This window comes from Dryas octopetala, chromosome 1 (genome assembly GCF_963921425.1).
Source record: "Dryas octopetala chromosome 1, drDryOcto1.1, whole genome shotgun sequence".
NCBI classification, from domain to species: Eukaryota; Viridiplantae; Streptophyta; class Magnoliopsida; order Rosales; family Rosaceae; genus Dryas; species Dryas octopetala.
Window position 1 is genome coordinate 20,240,815 of NC_141366.1, and position 15,773 is coordinate 20,256,587.

Here is a 15,773-nt window from a genome sequence, read left to right on the forward strand (position 1 = left end):
AACATACAAATTAATTAATGAATTTTATAATTAATTTTAACATACAAACTAATTCACTCAAAAATTTAATACAATTATATATGAAACATTAAATACTAAATCATACAAAAACTTAACTAAAAGATAGATTAAACACATACCTCACCAAAAATGCAATTATCCTTCACAACAAATGCAACAATATCCTTCCTTCACCAAAAAAATAAATCATTGTCAAATATGGGCCCAACATCAATCTAAATTCAGATTTCACAACCAAACCACTAAATTAAAAAAACCCACAACATTAACTAATTACCACTAAAATCAGAAATTTCACAATCAATTTATGCAAAATCCACAACAAGTACAAAATCCACAATATTAGAAAACATAAAAAACAGAAAATACCATAAAAAACAGAAAATACCAAAAAAACCAGAAAATACCATAAAAAACAGAAAATACCAATAAAAAACAGAAAATACCATAAAATACCATAAATTCAAAAAAAAAAAAAAAAACCAAATTCAGAAAATACCTTGAGCTTGAGCTGCTTTCGGCTTCGAGGGGGGGGGGTTTTCGGGGTGATGGGTGGGTTTCGGGGGAGGGTGGGTTTCGGGTGGGGGGTGGGTTTCGGCGGGGGGGGGAGGGGGGATGGGTTTCGGTGGAGGGTGGGTTTCGGGGGAGGGTGGGTTTCGGGTGGGGGGTGAGTTTCGGCGGGGGTGGGTATTTTCGGGGGTGGGTTTCGGCGAGGGTGGATGGGTTTTCGCGGCGGGGGTGGGTCTCCGATGGGGGGGGTGGGTTTCGGTAGGAGGGGTGGGTTTTCGCGGGGGTGGGTTGCCGATGGGGGGGGGGCGGTTTTGGGTTTCGGGGAAGGAGGGAGGAGGAGGAGGAGGCGGAGGGAGGAGGAGGAGGAGGAGGGAGTGAGAGCTGAGGGAGGAGGAGGAAGGAGGAGCTGAGGCGCTGCGAGGCGAGGGTGAGGGACTGCGGCGCGAGGGTGAGGTGAGGGATCGAGTGAGCTGACTGAAGTGAACCCAGAAATGGGTATAAATTTAAAGACTTTGGGCGACGCCCAAAGTGACTTTAGGCGAGGAATTAACAAGTTCGTCGCCCAAAGTCACTTTGGGCGACGAATTCATGTTCGTCGCCCAAAGTCGTTGACTTTAGGGCGCCGTTTTATCCCGCCATAATTTCAGACTTTGGGCGACGCACTGTTCGTCGCCTAAAGCTATATTTCGTCGCCCAAAGTTGAATTTTTTTATGAACCATAGTCGTTCATACGTTCGAGCTCCAATACCAAACTTCTAGATCTCCAATTGACCTAATATTTTAGAGGAATGATCTTTGAGTGACAAACTAATAAATGAACGGTTCAGATCGTTAAAAACACAATCGACATATAAGGTTCTACATATAAATCAGTGATTTTTGCATTTGAAGACTAAAATTATATCAACTCTTTCGTTAAAACCTTGTAGCTTCAATAATTGTGAAGACCACAACGTGATTATCACAATCAGAGCCATTCTTCATATATGTTCACACTCAAAGATCAACCCTGGAAAAAATCGGCTCAATCGGAGTTCATCTACCCGTTCGATTATTATTATAAGAATCAAGATCGTTCATACATCCTAAATGCTAAACCTAACTTCTACATCTCCAATTGAGTTAATTTTTTGCATGGATGATCTTTGAGTGAGGCACTAAGGAATGATCGGTTCAGATCGTTAAAAACACAATACAAAAGTGATCTTCTACATACAAATACACTTAAAGAGTATAATTATATTAACTTTTGGGTAGAAATTTTGGTGATTCAACAATTTGTGAAGACTACAATGTGATTTTAACGATCGGAACCGTTCATTCTATTCGTTTATACTGGAAGATCATCCCTGCAAAAAATCGGCTAAATCGGAATTCATCTCATACTTCGATTCGTATTACAAAATTTACAATCGTTCATAAGTTCAACCACCGTTACTTAACTTCTACATCTCCGATTGAGCTAATTTTTTGCATAGATGATCCTTAAGTGAGGCACTAGGGAATGATCGGTTCGGATCGTTAAAAACACAATACAAAAGTGATCTTCTACATACAAATACACTTGAAGAGTATAATTATATTAACTTTTGGGTAGAAATTTTGGTGATTCAACAATTTGTGAAGACTACAATGTGATTTCAACGATCGGAACCGTTCATTCTATTCGTTTATACTGGAAGATCATCCCTGCAAAAAATCGGCTAAATCGGAATTCATTTTATACTTCGATTCGTATTAGAAAATTTACAATCGTTCATAAGTTCGACCACCGTTACCTAACTTCTACATCTCCGATTGAGCTAATTTTTTGCATGGATGATCCTTAAGTGGGGAATTAAAAAATGAATGGTTATGATCTTTGGAAATACAATCGTATAGTATGCTATTACATATATAAAATTGTAAACAAAAAAATATTCTTACTTTGGGCGAGGAACTACAAATTTCGTCGCCCAAAGTGATCTTGGGCGAGGAACTCAAATTTCGTCGCCCAAACTAACTTTAGGCGACGAATTGTGAGATTCCTCGCCCAAACCATTATTACAAAACAGGATGATCCTTTGGGTGACGAAAATATTTCCTCGCCCAAACTATGTTTGGGCGACGAACATAATTTCGTCACCCAAAGTGTCTTTGGGCGACGAAATGTATATTCCTCGCCCAAACATAGTTTGGGCGACGAAATATTTTGTCACCCAAAGTAATTTTGGGCGACAAATTTTCGTGTTCCTCGCCCAAAGGCACTTTGGGCGACGAACATATATATTCCTCGCCCAATGTATTTCCCAATTAATTGTTTGTTGTTAATGTTTAGGCGACGAAATGGGTTCGTCGCCCAAAGTGCCTTTGGGCGAGGAACTTGTTGTTCGTCCCCCAAAGTCACTTTGGGCGACGAACATGTTCGTCGCCCAAACCTTTATGATTTTGAGCGACAAATTTTCTTGTTCGTCGCCCTAAATTTCTTTGGGCGACGAATATGTGTTCGTCGCCCAAAGTTTGGTCGCCCAAATATATTTTTCTTGTAGTGAACCCTTGCATGAGTTATAACTTATAAGCCAAAAAAAAAAAAAAAAAGGTAGAAATAAAGCACATTAATATACGCAAGGTATTGGCACAAGGATGATAAGTATATATGAACAAGATGATATTGATTTCACTTTGTGTTGGTTGTATCTGATGAGAAAGAGCTAGTCTCATTCTTCTCTCCCTCCCTATCTCACTTTTTAAAAATATTTTATCTTGTCTTCGATCATCCCTTTCACATGGTGATTTTTTTTAGACAAAAGATAAATTCATGAGACGTACTCATGAATCTGAAGTTTCTAAATTCTCAAAGATTCTGGAATTCTTAAAGATTTTGGAATTGCTAGCGTTCTTGCTGGAAAAAAAAAAAAAATACTCATACGTACTAAACATCAAACATCTAAAAATTCAATTCCTAAAACTCTTTCTATACCAAAACTCCTTATGTTCGTAACTCTTTCTATTTCTAGATCCCTTTATATTCCTAAAACTCCTAATTGTCATTGAAGACCTTACTCATAGACTTCCTAGCTTCACAGCTCCTACGTCCTACTGTAAAAGTACCACGATGCAACTATTGAGATATTGAGAGTAATGTGTGCTTATAAGGTCTTAAGCCTCTCCACTTATTTTCAATTAATTTTGAGTTTAATACTCATATTCTATTAAGATATTAGAACTTGGTTATCCGTGTGTAAGGCTCAACGGCCGCGTATGCTCTCACGTCACCCAATGCAATTTGTACACATATTAGGCTCAAAATCTCGCCACACGTACGAAAGCGTGTTGAGAGTAATATGTAGCAATGTCCCACATCAGAAAACTAGAGTTTATCATATATGCTTATAAGATTTTGAGCCGTTACACTCATTGTCAATTAATTTTTGGTTGGATGCTCAAATTCTATAAGAACCACGTGCAATTACTATATATATATATATGTTCTCATCCCTGCAGGTATACGTATAATGGATTGCAAAGTCAATAATGCCAATTTTCGATATTATGAGAAATGTAACATCGGGATATGCTGATGAGGTGCTTGTGGAGGAGGTAAAGGTTCTCTTTTGTTGTTTGAATAATGTTGCTTGCCAATATACCCTGCTCTTGTAACTATGCGCCTGGCTAAATATGCTTTGTGGCACCCAATCTCCTTTGTGGGTTTAAATCTTAGAGTGTTTTATAGGCCAGTATAATTTTCTCTCCTCTCTTAAACTAATACCATAATGCATTTTCATTTTTGATTGAGGTCCAAAAATATTATCTAGATGTAATTTAAAAAATGTCTAATATTATACTAAAATATATTTATATTTAATATTATCATAATATTATCCTAGTTTTATATTATCTTAATATTATAATATTCTAATATTCTAATATTATCATATTATCCTAAAATTAATTGTTAGGAAAAAACATAAGGATTCAATGTACCCACTCAAAATGTATAAGAGTTCTATAAATTATATTTAAAAAAAAAAAAAGAACTATAAACCATTTCACATTCAATAATGCTAGTTGTCCGACTTGTCCCATATTTTTTTTCTCACATTGTAGATAGTACCTGAAACCTTTTTTCTTCGAGTTTTTTTTATTAAGTAAAATGGAGGCCCAAAAGCCCGAAAACAACAAATTAACTAAGAACAAACCTGGGCTTAGACGAGCCCAATAGGAGGCTTACAATAGATGAGGGAGGCCCTATCATGAGTTAAGGTCATCGCTTTGTCCTTTTAGTTTATTAGAAAAACTTTTAGCCCACTTAACTTTATTGGCCAAAAAAAAAAAGAAAGACTTTTAACTTTACTAATATATATTTTCTTTTTTTTTTTGGTCAAATACTAATAGATATTTTCAAATATAATATAAACCTCGACTATAACATATCAAAATCGGTGAATTAACTATTATAATCTCAACGCGAACTAAAGGTCATAGTAAACTTATGTAAGAGAACAAAGAGTCACTTAACAGAGCCAAAGAAATCAAGATTCGTTGACGTTTGTTTAGTGTTTTGGGGATTTGACTCTTGAACCTTCTTATAGAACAACCACAAAGAAAATAAATAAATAATAAATAAATTTTGTTTGCAAGAACATGAAGAAACCTGACGTGTGTTATATTTTTTTCACTGTGAACCATTGCATCAGTTATAAACACTATAAATAACACACAAAATATTAAGAGAGAAAGCACAATTATATATGGAAGGTAGGGCACTGGATTATGAAGACGATGATGGTTTTGATTTTGCTTATTGTTTGTGGGAAAATCCACATCAATCCGAACAGCCAATCACAGCTCGACACGTGGCTGGTCAACATCCACCTCGGAGTTTGACTCTCAGTGGTCAAAACTTTGACCCCCACGTCATCACCACTCGGCATCGCCTCTGCCAGCTCAGACCGGATCTCCACGCCGGCCCTCCATGTTCGGTCCGAGCCGAACCGATGATCTTCCATGGGATCGAGTGTCCATCTTCCCACGATCATCCCGGTCCGGCTCGGCTCGGCATAGGAGATGGCCTCTTTTCGGGTTCTGGCGTCGACCAGTTAGAGCTCGGAAAGACCCCCAGTCTATGGGACCGGCTCGGCCTGGAATCCCATGCCCGATCCGACCACACATGGACTTCGTGTCTTCACATGAAAACATGTGTTCGTATCGGCTCGGCTCGGCTCTCCGCCGCCATTCCCAGGAAGATCACGATGGGACGAACCGCCACACTTGAATGCACCTGACACAATCTTCTGACAGACAGAATATCAGGCTTGCATTCATGACTGCTGGACAGTTTGCCTGCACCTTCCAACCTTGCATTCAATGCAGCATTCAATGCTGAGGAAGCAAGCAGCTGAGCATGCAACTAGGTCTGACCAGGTGCGTGGGTCTCTGGCAACCATTCATTCACATGCAGGTAACTTATTCATTAAGTTTTCCTTTGCCTATATAAGGCACCACATATGCACAAAATGAAGCATCTAGCAATCTATCAATACACACGCTAAACACTTTGCATTTCCATCCAAAAAAGAGCCTACCCAACTTGCTGAGAATAACCCAGAACATTTGCCTTGTTCTTCCCATTCTCCCAAGTTCTTCCTTTGTTCTTCCTCATCCACCATCAAACACCACCACTGATTTCATCATCGGAGTGTGTTTGGCTGGTACCACACCGGTCCATCTCCTTTGATCTTGTTTTTGTCTACAGGAAGATCTCAACCAGCATCCACTTCATCATCCAGCGAAGCACTTGATCAGCCAGATCAGCATATCTAAGTTGTTGCATCTACCTTACGAGAATTTGCATCAACAGATTGGCGCCGTCTGTGGGAAGCTGACTTCAGCCGTTGTGTTCATCACCGCAAACGCTAAGCTCTTCCTCCACGCAAGTCATCATGACTACCATATTTCGGGACACCAGTTCTTCTTCAGGAGCGTCTCAGAATGATGAACAACATCAGCCTGAGACACCTGAGAAAACGAGGGGAGCACAACTCCCCAGGACGCCAAAGTCCAAAGGTTCCTCCAAAATCCGAGCCGCTCACAAACTCCTTAAGGAGAGTCAGCGACATCTGGCCGCTGAGAATGCACTCCTGAAGCAGAATAATGAGCTGCTCGCAAAACAGGCCGAGCTGGCCGGGGAACTTGCACGCCACCGTGCTCAACTCGAGAATAGTGGACGATCGGGCTTCCGATCACGCCGGACCCGAACCGAGGAGGAGGTCCTTTCACCATCTCCTTCTCGGCAAAGCACTCCTGCCGAGCCGAACTACCAGACCGATCAGCAGGACTCGGATCACGTCTTCCCGGGCTTCGAGGACATGCCCCCGGCCGAACAGGCCGAATGCCTGAACGCCCACCGTCTTCTTCAGCAAAAACAGGCGGCTTTCGGGAAACGTGCCCCCAGGAATTCGGGCGGAGACCGTGCCGACCCGAATACAAATCGACGACCCCCGGCCCAATCAAGGTTGGGGGCCAACAGTCCTGCCGGTTCGGCCGAAACCAGGGGCCCGATTCGGAATAGACTCGGCCCTATCGCCAGTCAGGATCCTTCCCCATCAGGAACTCACTCGGGGAGGCGATCAGTGAGCGACCGACTGGGGTCCACCATGATCATGTCGGATCGACAACCGGCGAGCGAGAGGCTCACTCGTCAGCCGGTGAGTGAGAGACTCGGCAACCAGGCCGAGTGCTCAGGGGAAAATGCGGCCGAGCCGACCCCGCCCAATGTGGAAAATCTTGTTCGGACTTTGGTCCAGGACCAGATCCGAAGCGTCCACGATCGGCTCGGACATGTCGAGGTCTCCAGGGGGTATACCGGTAGAGCCGACCACGGGGAGGAACTTCCCCTCCCGTACACCAGCAGAATCATGGATGCTGAGGTCTCCCGCGACACCAAGCCCCCCAAGATGGATCAGTATGACGGGACCAAGGATCCCTACGACCATCTTGACAGCTTCAGATACGCCATGGAGGCCCGCCAGGCATCTGAAGCCACGAAGTGCAGAATCTTCCCTTCGACCTTGAAGGGCTCGGCTCGGGGTTGGTTCCGAACCCTCCAACCGAACTCCATCGACTCCTTCTCCGACCTCCGGAGGGCCTTCCTGGCGAGATATCGGGTTGTATCCGAACGACTCTACAACTTGAACGATATGTCGCTCATCAAGCAGCAGGAGGGGGAGAGCCTCAAGGCCTATCTGATCCGCTTCAACATCGAATATACGAAGTGCGACGATTGCGACGATAGGTCAGCTAAGAATGCCCTCATGCAAGGCCTGCACGCCGGGGGACTCCGTTCCCACTTGATGAGGAATCCTCCCTCCACTTACGATGAGCTTTCTGCCGAAGCCACTAAGTGGGCGCGAGCTGAGGAGTGGGATGCTCAGGTGGAGGCCCTGAATCCCAGGCCGACCTCGGCCAAGAGGAAGGAGGGAGAGGTTGCAACTCCCAAACCCCAGGTCCAATCCAAGAAGACCAGGACCGAGGAGCCACGCCAACTCCTAGGCAAGGGACCCAAGTTTGTCCAGTACACGGAGTACACTCCCCTCAACGCCGGTCTGGAGACAATCTACTCCAAGGTCAAGGACCAACTCCCAGTCGCAAGGGAGATCAAGGGACCACCCCCAGACAAAATCAAGGAGGGCGTCTTCTGCAAGTACCATTCCAATCACGGCCACGTCACGGGTGATTGCTACGCCCTCCGCGACGGGATTGAGACTCTTGCCCGGGCGGGTAAGATCAATCAATTCCTGGCCGGTGGGCCTAGGGTACCCAAGGCCGCGCCGAAGAAGCCCACCAACACCATCGAGGTCCAGGATGCTGCCATCGGATCAATCGGCGGGGGACCAACCTTCGTGGGGAGCTCGAACCGATCCCAGAAGGAGTATGTCAGACAGGCGGCTCAAGCTCACGAGTCCTTGTCGATCCAGGCAGGTCAGCCCAGCACTTCCAAAAGACAGCGGAAGGACTGGGCGCCGGTCACCTTTGAGCCGAACGAGGCAAACGAGATCATCTTCCCCCACTATGATCCGGTCGTCATAGTGGCTGAGGTGGCCGGGACAACCATTGCGCGCTCCTTCGTCGATGGAGGGAGCTCAGTCAACATCCTCTACCACTCTGCGTTCGCGCAGATGGGCATTGGCGAGGATAAGCTGGAGACCGATACACCTGCCTTGGTCGGGTTCGGGGGAGAAGTGGTTCAGCCCCTCGGACACATTTACCTTCCCCTTTCGCTCGGGAAGGGACCGATCAAGAAGACCTGCATGACGTACTTCATTGTCGTCAAACGGCCATCAGCCTACAACATCATTCTGGGCAGACCGGCTCTGGTCGACCTTGACTGCATCGTCCATTACGCCAACCTCCTCATCAAATGTCCGGTGGGCGACGACTGCATCGTCATTCAGGGAGACCAGTGCTCGGCTCGGTCGTGCTACGCAGCTTCGATCAAGCAGAAGGGTCAGCTGCCGAACTCGCAGGAGCTTGACTCCATCGCCGATTCGGGCAGGTGGCCGAGGGCGGAAACATTTGACTTCACTTCCGAGCCGAACCCAGAATCTCGGCCCCTTCCCGCCGAGGCCTGGGAGGAAGTGCCGATCTCGGCCGAGACACCGGATCGGCTCGTCCGAGTGGGGACTCAGATCGGCCCCGAACAACGTTCTGCCATCATTGACTTCCTCCGTGCCAACGCGGAAGTGTTCGCCTGGTCTTACGATGACATGCCAGGCATATCGTCTGACGTGATCACCCACAGGCTGAACACTGACCCGGGATGCAAACCGGTCCGTCAGAAGAGGAGGTCATACGACCCGGTTCGATACGCCGCCATGGCTGAAGAGGTAACCAAGTTGCAAAACAACGGGTTCATCCGGGAAGTCAACTACCCCGACTGGCTTGCCAACGTGGTCATGGTGAAAAAGAACAACGGGAAGTGGAGGATGTGCGTGGACTTCACCGACCTGAACAGGGCTTGTCCCAAGGATAGTTTTCCCTTGCCCAGGATAGATCAGCTCGTCGATGCAACAGCAGGACATCAGCTCCTCAGCTTTATGGACGCCTACTCTGGATACAACCAGATCCTGATGCACAAGTCCGACCAGGAAGGCACATCTTTCATAACTGATCGCGGCATGTACTGCTACAAGGTCATGCCCTTCGGCCTCAAAAACGCCGGAGCCACCTACCAAAGGCTGGTCAACCACATGTTCAGATCTTCCATCGGCAAATCCGTAGAGGTTTACGTGGATGACATGCTGGTCAAAAGCATCAAGGCGGACGATCACGTCAGGGACCTCTCAGACATGTTCGGAGTCCTGAAGGAGTATCAGATGCGGCTGAACCCAGCCAAATGTGTCTTTGGGGTTCGGTCAGGCAAGTTCCTTGGCTACCTGGTCAGCCAACGGGGGATCGAAGCCAACCCGGAAAAGATCCAGGCTTTAATCAACATGAAGTCCCCAAGGACACGCAAGGAAATCCAGAGTCTGACTGGAAGAGTTGCCGCCCTGAACCGGTTCATCTCGAAGTCCACTGACCGGTGCCTCCCTTTCTTCAAAGCCTTAAAGGGAGCAGGGAAGAGCATAGAATGGACCCCCCAATGCGAGCAGGCCTTTCAAGATCTGAAAAGGCACATGGGGGAACCTCCCATATTATCCAAACCGGAGGAAGGTGAAGAACTTTTCCTCTACCTTTCTGTTTCAGACTCAGCTCTCAGCTCGGTTTTGGTGAGAGAGGTCGGCGGTGTACAACACCCCGTCTTCTACACGAGCCGAGCCCTCGCCGATGCAGAGACCAGGTATCCAAAATTCGAGAAGATGGCTCTCGCCCTGGTCAGCTCGGCTCGGAAGCTGAGACCCTACTTCCAGGCTCATTCAATCGTTGTCTTGACGGATCAGCCGCTCAGACAAATCTTAGCAAAACCCGAGACTTCGGGTCGGCTCATCAAATGGTCAATCGAGCTCGGCGAGTTTGACATCATCTACCGTCCCAGGACGGCCATCAAAGGTCAAGCCATGTCCGACTTCATCTGTGAGTCGACCACCTCGACGGAGGATCCGCCGCGCACCGACGCTATGCCATCGGCGTCCGATCCAAACACAATCGGCGAACACGGCCAGGTAGATCTCCTCACCTGGACCCTCTATGTGGACGGATCTTCCAACGCCATGGGAAGCGGAGCCGGGCTTGTTCTGATCTCCCCGGAACAAGTTGTGATGGAGTATGCTCTTCGCTTCAGATTTCAAGCGTCAAACAACGAAGCAGAGTATGAGGCACTCATCGCCGGGCTCAGATTGGCAAAGGAGCTCGGCGCGACCAAACTAAACATCTTCAGCGACTCCCAGCTAATCGTCAATCAGATTTTGGGAGAGTATGAGACTCGGGAGCCCAGCATGACTGCCTATCTCGAGAAGACCCTTTTGCTGCTCGGAGACTTCCGCGAATACAAAATATCACAAATCCCGAGGGCAGAAAACTGCAGGGCCGACGCCTTGGCACGCCTGGCTTCGGCCACAGACACCGGATCCGCCAGGCATGTTCCAGTCGAAATTCTGGACAGACCTAGCACCGCCGAAACCGAGGCCGCAGTTATGCAAACCGAGGCCGAGCCGAACTGGATGACTTCAATCATCACCTACTTGGTCTCCGGGGTTCTCCCCCCGGAGAGGGACAAAGCACGTCTCATCAAAACCAGGTCGGCTCGGTTCAGCATGATCAACGGTCAGCTTTACAAAAGGAGTTTCTCCCTGCCTTACTTGCGGTGCGTCACCCCCCAAGAAGGTCAGGACGTGCTGAGAGAAATCCACGAGGGGATATGCGGAAACCACTCTGGAGGAAGAGCCCTCGCCTACAAGACGATCAGACAGGGTTACTTCTGGCCGACGCTGAACAAGGACGCAGACCATCTGTCTCGCGCTTGCATCAAATGCCAGCAATTTGCCGCGGTTCCCCATCAACCTCCCCAATTGCTGACCTCCATATCCTGTCCCTGGCCGTTCGCGCAGTGGGGACTCGATCTGATCGGCCCAATGCCGAAGGCGAAGGGGCAAGTCACCATGGCGGTGGTAGCGGTCGACTACTTCACCAAATGGGCCGAGGCCGAGCCCCTAGCCACAACTACGGCCGAACGGATGGAGACCTTCGTCTGGAAGAACATCATTTGCCGGTTCGGCATGCCGCACACCATCATTGCGGACAATGGCAAGCAGTTCGACTGCAAGAAGTTCAGGAGTTTTTGTTCACGTCTGAACATCAACTTGCGCTTCACCGCGCCTTACCATCCGCAGTCGAACGGACAGGTCGAAGCCATCAACAAAATCATCAAGAAAACCCTCAAGACTAAGCTTGATAATGCTAAGGGGAATTGGCCTGAACTCTTGCCAGAGGTGCTTTGGTCTTATCGAACTTCCTATCGCAACTCGACGAAGGAAACACCCTATGCATTGGCGTTCGGAACTGACGCCGTCGTCCCGGTCGAAATGGGGACTCCTTCATTCCGAACCGGCACGTACAATCCCGAGACCAATGATGCCGGACTTCGGCTCGGCCTGGACATAATCGAGGAGAGGCGAACCGACGCCAATCTCTGCCGAGCCGCTTATCAACAGAGGGTGGCCAAATACTACAATCAAAGGGTCAGACCCAGAAGCTTCGGATTGGGCAGCCTCGTCATGAAAAAGAATCCCCTTGCCGTCAAGGAGAGCTCATTTGATCCGAACTGGACCGGACCATATAGAATCACGGGCATAGTCAAGCCCGGCACTTACAACTTGGCCACTCTGGCTGGGAAGCCTCTCAAGCATAGCTGGAACGCTGAACACTTGAAGACTTATTACCAGTAAAAATATAGTTAGGATCGGGGACTGTCCGACCTAACACCCATTCCAATCAATGAAAAGATGAGCACATTTCTACTCATTTTTCTTCTTATTTTTTCGAAGTAAACACTGGGGACTCTACTCCTATACACTTCTAACAAAGAGGAAAGATCTAAGTGTTTCCTTCGAAAAAATTCTAAACCCATGTGCCGAGCCGAAGCGCCATTTCCGGCCCGTTGCTCGGCATATTACAGACTCATCAGGTCTATAAACTCATGTGTCGAGCGGGCGCGCCATTTCCGGCCCGATGCTCGGCATATTACAGACTCATCAGGTCTATAAACTCATGTGTCGAGCGGGCGCGCCATTTCCGGCCCGATGCTCGGCATATTACAGACTCATCAGGTCTATAAACTCCCGTGCCGAACTAGCGCGCCACTTTCGGCCCAATGCTCGGCATGGTACAGACTTATCAGGTCTATAAAAATCCCTGTCTGAGCCGAAGCGACTTCCTACAGTCCTAACGTTCAACAGGATATTTCTAAAAGAAAAATATACACTCCAACCAAAACTTTCATCGTGCATGCCAAGCCGATCTGAAAGTAGGTTTGAATATTTTTCTCAAAAACCTGCATTCCTAAATATCTCAATGGGTATGCCGAGCCCATCCGAGATGACTAGGGTTTTTTAAATTTTTACTTATCCTGGTTATGCTTATCAAGCTGATCCGAAGACAAGTTCTAATTTATCATCACCATTCATTTTCATTTTAATCGGCATGCCGAGCCGATCTCATTATGTTTTCACTTTTATCATTTTCTTTTCCATGTGTTATTAGTTTTTGTCGTTAGCTTAATTTCCGAGCCGAACTGACAGCAACTTGTATCATATAAAGAAAATTCTGATAAAATTAAACAACATAAAACCAAATACAAATTGTTCCAAAAACAATTAAACCCGAGCCACACTTCGGCTCGGGAACAAAAACAAAAACAAGACAACATAAAATCATGCTATCATGCAGATCGCTCGGCAGGGCCCTCCTGGATCGGCTCGGTAGACTCCTCGGGCGTCTCCTCGCCGAGCTGCACCACCTCAACCCCGCCGATCTGCATCTCAGCATTGGGATCGGATTCGGGGACCGGGGGAATCGGGGTCGGCTCATATGCAGGCAGTGGAGGATCTTCCGGAGTCGGCTCGACTTCGGCGCGGACTTGGCGATCGAGAGGAGGAAGCTCATCCTGTTGACTTCCCTGGGTGTCTTCGTCGTCCTCGGACTCGCCAAGGAATGATACATCCCAGTCCGGCCTCTTCGATTTGATCGCCTCCAAAAGCTCCTGATACCCATCAAAATGGGCATCAGCCAGTGCCTGGGCGCTCGGCACTTCAGATCGACGTCGGAGTTCGACATTCTCGATCCTCCGTTCAGCGGCCTCGATGTCTCGCTGGAGATCGCCGACATAATGCCTCAAGTCCGCCACATTTTGCTCCGAGGAGGCAAGCTCCTTGCCGAGCCGACCGACCTCCTCCTCCTTCCTGGCCAGCCTGGATTGCAGACCCTCCGACCGTTCGCGCTCGGCATTAACCGTCCGCTCGGCCTCGGCCAACTTCTCTTTCAGCTCTACGACCCGTGCCCGAAACCTCTCCAGTCTCGCCTCGGCATCGACGGCGGCCTTGGCAGCTTCGAACTGCCTCATGGCGAGCTGCAAAAAACAACAACAAAAAACAAATTCATTACTCATCCGAGCCGAGCGAATAGACAAAATCCGAAGTAAAGGAGACTTACCAACATGGCCTGGCGGGATGCGATCAGAGCCTGGTGGCTGAAGCCCGGCTCGCCATGATCGGCCCACAGCCCCTCCTGCACCCTCGCGGTCATCACGCGCTTGAGGCCCGTGACGAACGGCTCGAGGCCGGGGACTACCTCCACCGCCTTCAGGGGCGCCGAACCGGACGCCCCGGCACCAGAACCGCCGGGTTCGGCCCGAGCCCTCTTCTCCACCGGGGCCTCGGCCTGGGGAGCCTTCCTCTTCTCTGCCTGCCGAACCGGTCTCGGCGCAGGAGATCTAGGCTGAGCTGCCGCCGGGGCAGGAGCCTGGACCGGCTCGGCAGGGGTCCGCCCCGCTGCCTTCTTCTGGACGCTCCGAGCCGCTTTCTTCCTAAGGCGAACCTCCAGTTCGGTGGGCGCCATTCCCCTCTCGGCTCTAGGATTCCACCTGGGCACAAACCAGGAGATCCCGCTCTGTCGGATCTGAGTCTCCCCGAGCAGGAACTTGGTTGACAAGTACTCTCCTGGTGAGTCCCTGATTGCGGCGATCTGGTCCTTGAGCTCGCCTCGGAGCTTGTACTTGCCCCAGCTGACTGCGAAGGCGAAACCAAAAAGAGTTAGACAAAAATATAATACAATTATCACAAGACATATGCAAATTGTCCTCGGACCGGCCCCAAATTCCCAATGCCCACCTGGAATTCTAAAAGCTCTGGGCACCCGAGCCGAGGTGATTCTGTTCGGATCGGCGAACTCCCAATCCCCAGAGACAAAGAAATATCTTTTCTTCCATGTCTTCTGGGAGGAGGGATTCCCACCGAAGAGTGGCCCCGAGTACGCCTGGAGGTTGTAGAATCCGAGCTCGCTCTGCTTCGACCTCAGTGCGTAATTGCAGAACAGGATATCCTTGTGTGGCACACACTTGTGCACTTTGTGCCACAAGATGTGCATGGACAGGATGATCCTGTACACGTTCGGGTTCAGCTGGTGTGGCGCCGCACCGATCGTCGCGAGCCAGTCCTGCAGGAAGGTGTGCAGGGGAAGCCGAACCCCATTCTCAAACATCTCCGGGTACATGGTCACCCATCCTATCGGGGGTCGGCTCGGCTTCTCCCCCTCGGTCGGCAACCTCATCAGCACGGAGTCGGGGACTGAGTATCTACTCCTCAAATCCCTGAGATGGTACTCGGTCATCTCATTGGGGATCTGATCGGCCTTCCACGGCAGTTCCTCGTAGAAGTCCGGGTCGATCGGACTCCCCGTCACCCCCTGAGCCGAGGTCGACGCCTCGTGCCCCCTATCCCTTTCATCCGAGCCCGAGGTGAGTCTGCTCGGAATGGTGGCGATCGGCTCGACGTCGAGAGGTTCTTCGTCACCTCCTTCGACCGTCCCTTGTTCCCAGTCGGAACTCAGTATCTCGGGGTTTTCCTGATCCCCTCGGGCTCGGCGCTCTCCGCCCGGATTGCGGTTCAATGCCGAGCCGGCCTCGTCCAACTCTTCGGACAAGCCATCCCAACTCGCCTCACCCGCAGATGGGCTTCGGCTCACCTCGGCCCCACTGTCTCCCTCGAAGGCTTCCCCCGATCCGAGCCGACCACTCGAATCAGTCTCTGACATTACTAACAGTTTTTCTACTT